The 11,803-nt window shown below is 46.4% G+C and overlaps 1 long non-coding RNA gene across 7 annotated transcripts; it reads right to left on the bottom strand.

Moving 5' to 3' along the window:
* Positions 1-781: 781 nt before the first annotated feature.
* Positions 782-6,406, bottom strand: LOC119354417. Of its 7 annotated transcripts, none has more exons than XR_005170890.1 (6): positions 5,983-6,406; positions 5,724-5,791; positions 4,178-5,364; positions 3,223-3,428; positions 2,254-2,346; positions 782-1,216 (listed from the first exon to the last, which is right to left on the bottom strand). It is a non-coding gene; the product is annotated as an uncharacterized LOC119354417 (long non-coding RNA). The 7 variants fall into 7 exon arrangements; XR_005170888.1 differs by having other exon boundaries at positions 782-1,289; XR_005170886.1 differs by lacking the exon at positions 782-1,216 and adding an exon at positions 1,296-1,442 and having other exon boundaries at positions 1,478-2,346.
* Between the last annotated feature and the right edge of the window lie 5,397 nt (positions 6,407-11,803).

Raw genomic sequence — 11,803 nt, forward strand, 5'->3', positions numbered from 1 at the left:
GTGTGGGTGCTGCAAGGTGCGGGTGCAGCGGAACAGAGCATCGGCCCAATTCGACATCGACCAGGGTGAGGCACGACAGTCATCGTCCTGCCACGGCTAGACCGACGTACAGAGGATGGAATCGACATGCAAGAGGGATTGGGAAGCTTCGGATGCTCATGTAGAGGTGCTCGGGGTCGTCGAACGGGCTAGGGGAAGATCGTCGACGGCGAATTTAGGCGGAGACGCTCTCACCCGAGGGAGAAGAAGAGGAAGACGGCGTCGGCATCTTGGCGTCCCACGGCGATGTAGAGGACGTGGGGGGCGAAGATGAACTTGGCGAAGCTCCTAGGCACGCTCTCTTCACCGGTGCTCGTCGGAGGGTGCATCGACGACTTGCTCGTGTCCTCGGCCCCGCTCGAGTAAGGTGGAGAGAGGAAGAGAAGGGGAAAGGGGAGGAGTTGGAGTGAATAACTCTCGATGATTGATTCTGTTACAGAGAGTACATCATATACAAGGGGAAGCCCATCAGAGTCGGCACGCAAGCCAGGGCGTGCCGTTATGGATCCTACAATCTAGGAAACTAGATCGGGGTCGCGCCTTGGTGCAAGGTGCCGGTCCCAATGACAAGGCCGAGCGCACCTTGGTGCAAGGGTGCCGGTCCCAATGACAAGGCCGAGCGGGTAAAGATCAGATGCTATGATGCATTAGTAGAAAGGATAGTAAGTGCAGCTTACCGCAACCCACCTGATCCAATTGTATCCAGTCTGGTAATACTTGTATAGAATATGTACACTTATGCTCACCCGATAATACCTAATATATATATGTTTCAGGATGGGCATGTACATAGGGCAAGATTCAGTACAACTATCAATCCACTAACAGGAAATAATGTTCATCTAAGGTTCTCAATTTCAGTTTCACATGAATATATATTTACCAATAGACTACCACTATTTGCTCCAGAAGGTGTCGTGAATGGTCCTCGAATGTGTTCTTTATGCCGAGCCTTACAGCAAAGGAAGAACAGGATCAGGCAATCAAAGAGTCAGTGGCATATCAGTTTGACATGAATATATGCTCGCTAAAAGACTTCCACTATTTGCAGCAAAAGGCACCAAATATGGTCATCAAGTGTGTTCTTCCCTCCAAGCTCTCTCACGGTCCTCTTAAATTGGTACTTCTTGTCAATACCCAGCTGGCTGTTTAGATTTCCTTGTGTGATTGTGGCTCTCTGAGTAATCAATCGTACAAAGTGCCAGTTTTGTTTCAGGGAGAAACAACAATTATTGAACAGAAGACTCAGGCTGAAGTGAAACATCATACATTTAGTGCAGAGCGGCCATGACAAACAGAGCAGTGCATGTCTATTAAGCAAGGAACGGCAACGTGTGCTATATACTAATCCAACAAATTCCGATCCATAAGCGATCATAACAAATAGGGGTGGGAACTAACACCTCATCGTCATTAATCTGTGGGTGGGAACTAACACCTCATCGTCATTAATCTGTATGCGGTCATTGATGTTTGCTCCATTCATCCTACATTTGTCAGTTGAGTTTCACAACTGTCTGAATCAACAAGCTATTTACCATTATTGCACAATGCAGTTGATAGTGGATTTACTTGCTGGTACAAATGTAAACACAACCTTGCTATAATTATTTTTATAGGCTATAGTTCAATTAGAAACAGACGTTTCCAACAAAAGGTTCACTTGAGATCGTACTTGTTCTTATAAATTATTATACACTGCATTATTGATCATTGACAGAGTTTTGTTAGTCATGTTTTTTTTCTTTTGGAGTATAAAGGAACTAACAAACATATAATATAAGTTTAATCAATCTTAATTAGGTCTCTGTGAATGTTTACTCCGCCAAAATTTTAAATAAGATCACATTAATTCGGCTAATTTCTAATAGTCAGAGAAACCAAGAACCAATCGGAGCTAGATATATGCACCAACAAGGACACATTAATTCAATTAAGCATGCACCATAAAGACAGATTAGTTGTTCTTCTAATTTTGCACCCATGTTGTGGCAGAGAAGCGTACACGAAGGGAGCTAGATATTTCTTGTTGTTTGGCACATCGATTTCAGCTGTATATACCAGAGGCCAATACATTTAAAAATGAGAAGAAATGAAAGAAACGATGAGTACTGATGAATATGGCTAATGTCTAAAGATACTAATCACAATCACAATTCCCTCTAGAGGATAACTGATTATCACCAACTTGTGGGGAAAAAGGTCGCAGCTGACCTACGGCATAGGGCTGGCATAAAAAGTAGGAGCTCATCATTTCCCATACTTGAACATGCCACCACCAGCCAGCCAATTAACATTCCATTACTCCTGAAAAATTATAAAGAAAACAAAAATTAATGCTTTGTGACTGACCAGCAAGAATTAGAAAACAAATTCATATATGCGAAGGTGCTCTGAACCCAAATATTTTCTTCATAAACATGGAGAAACTCTCGTGAACAGAGTAAGCTTGCGTCAGATAAAAAGATATTATAAGAAAGAACACCAGATAAGAGCTAACAAAATTAAATTTAGAATATATGCTAGCAAAACAATAACTGTACAAAAATATTGTGGGCCAAATCGAATTCATATAGGCCACTAACTAAACTGATAGGAACCAAACATGCATGGACTGAACTCTTCAGCAAAATAATGTCTATTCAAAGCTATATGTTTCCAAATTGTTTAGGATTATTTTAACTGCTAGCAAAACATTATGTTAAATAATAAGAAAAGAAAGCTTCCCAGTTCATATGGATTGATATATGTCTAAGAATAAAAGAAAGCTTCCCAGTTCATATGGATCAGGTATGAGCTGAGCCATAAATCGTGTATCTGATATACATGTACTGATGTAAATAAATCAATATGTACAAAGAAAATTCCCCTTGCGCTAGGTAACATGATCCCTTCAGTTCTCAAGTAAAAGAAAGCTTCTCAGTCTATAAATAGAAAACTATCAAATGGGGGCTACTGCTACCAAAGGCATGCCAATTGATACTCGAGGATCTGTGGGCAAGAGCTGCGGCGTGTTGAACAGCATGGGCACTTGGATCTGTGTCAACGACCTGGTGATGCCGAGCAGTGCATGGATGCAGACCGCTACACCCCCACCTCATCACATTTTAGCATCAACCAAACCAGGCCCTGTAAGCTAACGCGATGGAAAGAATAGAGATCAGGGAGTGGAGAGAGCCTTACTGGTGGGTGAGACGACGATATGGTGTGGAAGGAGGGGTAAGAGAGAACTGGCTGGCATGTCGTGCTGGAGAGGTGGCCAGGCCTGGATGCATCTTTCCAACGGAGATCTAATCCCCAATGCGCCCATCATGAGCCGCTTGCGGTGGATCTCCTTGACTCGTACACCATTTGCAGAGCGCCTCCATCAGCCGCTCCCTCGGCAGTATCTAAAGAAATGGATGCAAATTTGTTATGGAAACGGTAGATGATTGACATGAGGTGGTATTCTCCTGTTGCTAGGAGGGCATCTCTAACATCTTCCCCTTTGGCCTAAAACACAAGGCAAATATGAGCAAACATGCAGTCTATGTAGATACCATAGTTACTTGCATAAGTAAATCCACTTATCTAAAAATGTATAAAGCCACAAACAATGATATCTCTTGTCCACTTACAAAAGGCTACTATGGTGCTTCTCACTAAGACATGGTCACCCTAGTGAGTCAATCACAGCTATTATCACTTGAAATAAAGAACATGAACCACAACGCGATTCAGGATTAAGGTAATAAAACACTCACACTGATTTAGATAATACAAAAGGGTGAACGGACACCTTAGGTGTACATATTCCAAGCACTCAGCCAATCGGATACTTAAAAAATCTGTAAGCAAATCATAATCACACCTCCATGAGAAGAAATTAAACCATCTTGTAAGCACACTCTCCAAAAATCAGTGCTAGAGGTTCTAAATTCTGACATAACATACAAGGATGGGGCATAGCTTGTGACACTACAAGATATGGTAACTACAGATTGCGAAAATTGTCGAAAAAACATTTATACACGCACCATTTAATTTGGAAAAAATTCTAGTACATTAATATTTGTTCAAGAGAAGGAGCAAAACAAAATGGAGGGAGTGATCTTCTAAAAAATGGAGGGAGTGGTTACTGAGGAGCAGTAGTAGCTACCTTGAGACCAGGATGGAGGGGAAAAATTGCATGGTACATAGAACTGCATGGTAGCAGGACAAAGATTATGATGGACCAGATCTGCCAACCACCAACAAAATATGTACAGACAATCCAGATCCCAAACAATTGAGGTGGTCTTCAAATCAGTATGTCTTTTCTGCCTGGAGAAAAGAAGAAGGAATAATATTACTGCAATAAGCTGAAAGATCAGAAGACCATAGTCTATTTGCGGACTTTGGTCGTCAGCAATTCAAAAGCACATCTTATATTTAATTTCTTGCCGGGCTTATAACCTGAACTATTTTACTTAAACATATGGCCAGATTCAGTGCAAGATATATGTGCAGTCCCATCAGATTTTTCATTCGGTTCAGAGTTAAAAGGAACTGTATAGAGCGAGAATAGAAGCTTAAGAGAGTTTTTCAATCATAGCCATCCCATGGAAAAGGAAAATGAACTCATACTCAAAAAAGAAATAGTAGCCTAAGCAGAATTCTTCACCTTAACAAACTGTAAGCAAGAATTTTCAGATTGTGAGAAATGCAATGGAGATAAATGCACACACTTTATGAACCCAGACTGAACTGTGGGTGTTGATCCTATTATATGAAAATAAATTAGAAAAGGAAGGGATGAGGATCTGCTATACCTAGGGACGTTAAGGTCCATGCTCCATTCTTGCCGAGGACATCCAGAACAAAGAAATGATTCACACAACACAACATTTGACAATACAAGGGATATGTTTCAATAGCTTTCAGCACACAAACCAATGTGAAAACTAATTCACGTGGATACTGAAGAATAAGAATTATGTAGCTCTCTTTGCTCCTTCATACTCAACTAAAAATAAATCAATGCAGATGAACATTTTTTAGCTTAAATGCAGAAGAACATTCAATGACAACACTAAGCTTCCAAGATATTATACACCCTTAATAACTAAAGTTTCATTAGTATAACCTGTAAATCAATAGGAACAAAATATCAACATTGACTCACACGACGCATCCAAAGTAAGCATTCGAGAAGAACAGACATTGCATGAGCCCAAACTGAACCATGGGTGTTCATCCAATTCTACGAAAACAAATTAGAAGGGAGGACGATCTGCTATACCTGCAATGTGCAGAGGCGGGCGAGGTCGATGGCGTCCATGCCTTCTTCTGGCCAAGCACATCGACCTAAGATGTTAAACAATGTCAGCTTGTGCTACAAACCAACAACAAATAACACAGTGTAAGTGCCATTATGTTGATCGAAGAGTCTCTACACCATTCCCTGACCACACACAGATGCACCCACTGAAGCCAATCATTTTCCAGGGCTAATAAGCAGGCACCCGTAGAGTTGAAAGCAGAGAATCAAACATGTATAATCCAATCTAGTAAGCAGTCAGTCGTACAATTCAAAGCAGGTTATGAAACACATATAAGCAAATCATCCATTTCAAAGGAAATAACACATCATGACTCCTAGAAATATGAAAAGATTGTTAACTGCAGGGCATGCAGTGCATCGAGTAGACGGCGAAGAAGAGCACCTGGATTGACACCCACGAGGTAGGCCGGCCAATTCCGAAGGAACAACAGCCACGCACCCGGCACCACCCTATGCAATCGAAAATAAAATGACGCGTGAGCCACGTACAGGTACAGAACAAGCAGGGAAACTGGACGGCGGATGCGAGATGTGCGGTCGGATCCGGAACCAACTGCAGCACGACCAAGAAATCAGCAAAGCTAGAAGGAACGCCCGCGAGCAGAGGAAGGACGAACGGAAGAGAGGGCGGCGCGGCGCACCTGAGGTGAGGCGAGCGCTGCAGATCCGTCTCGCTAGCTCCCGTCGACCCTCTCCTCCAGGGAGAGCAGTGATTCATCTCCTCCCGACGATGTGACAGCTTGACGGGGGCACGGCGGCTGGCGAGGGAGAAGACCTGGTTGCCGAAGGGGCGCCGGCGGTTCCCGCGCTCCTCCCGCTCCTCCCGTCGATGGGGATGCTCCAGGTCCGTCGGTCCGCTCTCCTCCCGATGAAGGCAACGGCGAGCTCGCCGCCGTTCATGGCCGTGAGAGGATAGCACAAGGGAGGGAAGGCCGCAATCCTGTGGAGGAGGAGGGAGGCGGAGAGGAGCGGCGGCTGCGCGAAGAGAAGGAGGAGCGATGGAGAGATGCGAGCGAGAGAGAGAAGGGAGACGCGGCGACAGAAACCTAGTCGTCCCGCCGATTGGGGACGAGGCCACGAATCGGTAGAAGCCACGAGGCGGGAGGCTATGCGAAATCCCAATATTGCCCTCGGTGGGGCATGGGAATTTCGGCGGTGGCACGGGATTTTTACCTCTGCAGAGCGCCGACGGGCCACACGGGACGCGCCCCAGCCACAGCGAATGACACGCGAGGCCCACCACCGAGAGACCCCACACATCAGCGATACACGGTCAAAAACATCATGGGAACGGTAACTATTCATTGCTACAGTATTTTGTTCCGATCCGGCGGCTGAGATCAATCGGTAGCGCGATCGGACGGACGGAAACACATCAAGCGAACTCATCGGACGGCCCACGATCGCTGAGCTCTCAGGAGGCGCGGGAGTGACAGGATCCTTATTTCTCGATACACAAGTGTATCAAACCTATACATAGAACTAGATGATTCCCCGCGCGTTGCTGCGGGAACCCTTCAAAAATAGATATATAGTCACTGGAAAAAGGTAGTTGATGGTGTAGCAAATACATTGGTACATATAATAGCCTGCCATGCGAATTAGTAAGTGCCTCCAGTATATTGCCGAATAGCATAAATGATGTAAGGATGATTGCATTTACGATTCTAAACATGAGATCACATGCACATCAGTAGAACAACTGGTACATACAATCTACATTTCTGATACGGTACAGTAACCATGTTGTACATTCGGTAATTCTCTTAGAAAGGCAAGGGATGATCTAAAGTAGTTTGCCTTTCAACAATACAACACAAATGTCTAAAAAATAGAGTATTTGAACTACACGGGGTCTAGAGACACGTTAGTAGGAAAAAACTTTGTATGCCAACATTGATATTATTACCTGTAGGCTAGTCAAGAACAACATTGGTCGATCAGAAGGTAACAGCCAATTAACCTACAATAAAACAGAGAGGATTCCTGTATGGGGACAACAAACAACAAATATAAGTCAAGAAACTATGTTAACCTTCGATTCGATAAAAATACAGGAGGCATACAAAGTATCGAATTGATTGACACACAAATTACCTCGAGATAAATTTACGCAACAACATTTAGTCGAATACCTATAGGCCAGGAGGAGCATCACAAATTAATAGATTGTTCAGCATCAAACTGATAACCGTTGATATGAATGAGTCGCAAAACAGAAAGGAGAACCAAATATTTGATGACACGCACATGCATATATGAGATAAAAGGAGAAATGCGGGTCTGAAGGCAGTAGTAGTCAGCTTGTGGCCTTAGTAGCACCATGGACATGATAGGGTAAGGAGATACAATTCCAGGATATATTCTTCAATCAAGCAAAATGAAATTCAGATCTGGATCAAGCAATAAAATCCAGTATAGGCAATGTATGCAAGGCTATGTGTTCGATCAAGCTAAATTAGATTTAAATATTAATCAAGTACACAAAGATGAAGAAGTAGCAATGGATGGGAACAATGTGTACCTGACACGCTTGGGTATGCAGCGAGGGAAGAACAGCTAAGATTATGGCTCGGGCGTTCAAGTCATCTAGTATCTGAATAAATCCAGATTTGTGATTCAACCGGCAATATGTCATCGGGAATGTCCGAATGTAGAGGACAGGGGAGGGAGTTGTTCACCAGCGGCAAGTATGAGTGCCCATGGCAAACATCCAACCATACTGGAGGATGTACCAAAGCGGGGTAAGCACTTTATATGGGGATCCATCAGTTTCTTGTTGAGATATATAGTGGGGAGTGGAAGTGGAGCGTCATGCATTAATTACCTACAGCAGAAAGGTTTTCCCTGGTCCCAAATGGCAACGGAGAAGATAAACAGTGTAGGATGATTCTAGAATTGGGCCGTAGAGGGCTTGAAGCAGTGGACTGTGTACGGTTGGTGTGAGGAAAGTTAAATCTACAGAAGAACAACAGGGCTTCAATTGCAGAAGCGTTGTTGTTGTAGTCCAGTCCGTAGGTCACCGTCCTCACCCTATTGAAGCTAGAAAGCACCTCAGAGCTACCAGTAAGCGCCAAGAAATTATTACACTTCAGGACTCTGCAAGTGTGACACACGATGGTTGACGGTAGGTAGTAGAAGTTTGATGAAACTGAAGAAATGTCAGGGATAAAAAACTGCAGTCTAAAAAGTCTGAAGAACAGAGTAAGATTCACGTACCTTGGGCATTGATGGCGACGCCGAGGAGCCAAGGGGATGCCTGCAAGGTTCTCATTCCCGAGGACATCCGGCTAGAACGGAGGCCACCGCTGGGGCGGGGACGGCCGCGTTTGGTGTGTCCTAGTCCGGCTGTGCAAGGGCGCCAAGCAGACCAGCAACATGCGCATAGGCTGAATCGACTGCGCTGGGATGGCTCTTGCGGGATTTAATGGCGGTGGCGAAGCGAGCCTCTCCTTGCCCAGCTCATCCCGCTAGAACCGGGGCCGCGGCGACGATGGCCACATCAGCCGCGTCCGAGGCCGCCGACGCGATGAGGGCCAGGAGCACAGCAACAGCTTGAGGGAGCTCCTCCGGATCTTGCAGGTATTGATGGCGTCAAGGAGGAGGTCGGGTTTTCTTTGACTTGGTGGGTTCACGCACCACGGCACGTGGTGGGTCGGACTCGGGAGGGAGGTCCTTCTGTACTCTCTGTACCGCTGTGAGCGTCCCTTCGGTCCTCTGGTAACACTGGTAACTGATCGCTGAGATGGCCTGCTGATCTTTTCATCGGTCCCATCTGTAAGCCGGTTATGGAATGATGATGTGGCTGATCTGCTGATGTGGACAGCTTGCATGTTAAGATAAATCATGTAGTGGGGATGAACTTCTTATGTATATAGGATGAGTCTAACACCCCCCCCCCTCAGCCGAAACGCCATTGGGATGAACGTTCAGGCTAGACCGAAACTCATGATACACCTGTGATGGCAGACCTTTAGTGAAAAGATCGGCAAACTGGGAGCTTGATGGTACATGCAACACTCGAGCTTCACCAAGGGCGACCCGATCACGGACGAAGTGCAAATCTATCTCAATGTGCTTCGTGCGTTGATGCTGAACAGGGTTGCTGGCGAGGTAGGAAGCACTGATATTGTCGCAATAGACCACGGTGGCACGCCGGGGAGGACACTTGAGCTGATGAAGGAGTTGTCATAGCCAGCAGGATTCAGCAACGCAATTGGCAACCCCGCGGTATTCAGCTTCAGCGCTGGAACGGCTGACTGTTGGTTGGCGTTTGGAGGACTAGGACACCAAATTGGAGCCGAGAAAAACGCAAAACCCAGACGTGGACTTGCGAGTATCCGGGCAGCCAGCCCAATCCGCGTCGGTGTAAGCAACAAGATCATGAGAGGAAGATCGGTAGAACTGCAGCCCGTAGTGAGTGGTACCTCGCAAGTAGCGAAGTATGCGCTTGATCAATTGCACGTGCCTGTCCCGTGGCGCATGCATGAACAAGCATACTTGCTGAACGGCATAGGGGAGGTCAGGTCGTGTGAGAGTAAGGTATTGGAGCGCACCAGCAACACTCCTGTAGTGGGTAGGATTAGAGAGAGGATGGTCGTCGGTGGAGGAGAGTTTGGAGCCGGTGTCAATAGGTCTTGAAACAGGCTTGCAGTTTAGCATTTTAGCACGATCAAGAATCTCCAGAGCGTATTGTTGTTGGCAAAGAAAGAGGTCGGATGTGGTTGGGGTGACATTGATGCCCAAGAAATGATGTAGTTCACCCAAGTCACTCATGGAAAATTCAGACTTGAGGGAAGCAATGATGGTGTTTAGTGTGTGGGGGGAGTTGGCGGTAAGAATAATATCGTCAACGTACACAAGAAGATAGGCAATGGATGTACCCCGATGGAAAATGTAGATAGAAGAATCACTCCGGGAGGCAAAGAAGCCGAGAGAGAGCAAGAACTGCTTGAACCGGAGTAACCACTGGCGGGGGCTTGCTTAAGGCCGTATAGAGACTTGTGAAGCAAGCATACATGATCCGGACGAGCCGGGTCGACGAAGCCAGCGGGCTGAGCGAAGTAAATGGTTTCATTGAGCTCACCATGGAGGAATGCATTCTTCACATCAAGTTGGTGGATGGGCCATGACTGAGACGTGGCAAGACTGAGAACAACACGGATCGTAGAGGGCTTGACCACATGGCTAAAAGTTTCATCATAGTCGACACCTTCTTGTTGAGTGAAGCCACGGACCACATACCGTGCCTTGTATCGAGCAAGAGAGCCATCCGCATTGAATTTATCGCGAAAGATCCATTTTCCCGTCACCATGTTCACACATGCAGGCTTAGGCACCAAAGACCAAGTGGAGTTATTCATTAAAGCAAAATATTCATCACGCATTGCTTGTTGCCAATTTGGGTCCTTGAGGGCTGATTTATAGGTGGCCGGAATGGGGGAGAGAGGAGGTGTAGTGGTGGCTAGGAATAAGCGGCGAGGCATGCAATAGCCACGTTTGGCGCGCGTGGTCATCTGGTGAGAGTTACGTGGGGGTTTGATTGGTAGTGCATGGCGAAGCAGACTCGGAATGGAGGGCTCAGACTGCGAAGTAGATGCGGTGGACCGGGTGGTGGGGGAGGCAGAACCGACAGGGGTGGATCGCGAGGTGGATTGAGCAGCTGGTGGGTCCGAGATGATTGGCGCTGGACGTGGGGGCGAGCTGGATTGGAGGGAGCCGATGGAAGTGGGCACTTCAGTCGAGGAGGATGCGGGGCAGTAGGTGGGCGATCCGGTGGGGGAGGAACGTGTGGAAGCAGTCGGCGTAGTAGGTTGGTGGTGTAACGCCCCGTGACCGATGTGCCAGGTGTCGTCCTGTTATTCGCTGTTGTTGCCATGTCATTTGCTTGTGTGTTGCATTTCATTTTGTCATCATGTGCATTGCATCATCATGTTTTCAAAACATGCATCCGTCCGGGTTTCCCCAGTTCCGTCTGTTGTTCGTTCTGAGCCCAACCACACTCGCATGCGCCCGTGGCATGTCCGAAATATTATTTTATTAGTGGCCGAAAAATATTCTCGGAATGGGTTGGAAGTTGGCGTGTGGTCTTGTTTTAGTGTAGATAGACCGCCTGTCAAGTTTCATCGCATTCGGAGTTCGTTTGATAGTCCAACCATTAAATATAGCGGCAATAGTAGCCGGTCTAACGTCGGACGTTTTCGGTCTCCGGAAATAGTTGCCGGGCTGCACTCCTCTCCTCTCATCTCAGCCCAACCTCTCTTCATAGCCCACTAGCCCCCCTATCTAACCCCCCTATGCCCCGGGTCATCCGATCGAGATCAAACGGCTCCGTAACGGACTAAAACCCCCAACCCTAGCTCCTCCTGCTATATATAGCAGCCCCCCTTGCCATTTTTGGCCTTCTCCTTCCTCCCCCTCGAAATCCGTGCCCCAATCTTCAACCAGCCGCCGCCCACCTCC

Source organism: Triticum dicoccoides, chromosome 2A, assembly GCF_002162155.2.
Source record: "Triticum dicoccoides isolate Atlit2015 ecotype Zavitan chromosome 2A, WEW_v2.0, whole genome shotgun sequence".
NCBI classification, from domain to species: Eukaryota; Viridiplantae; Streptophyta; class Magnoliopsida; order Poales; family Poaceae; genus Triticum; species Triticum dicoccoides.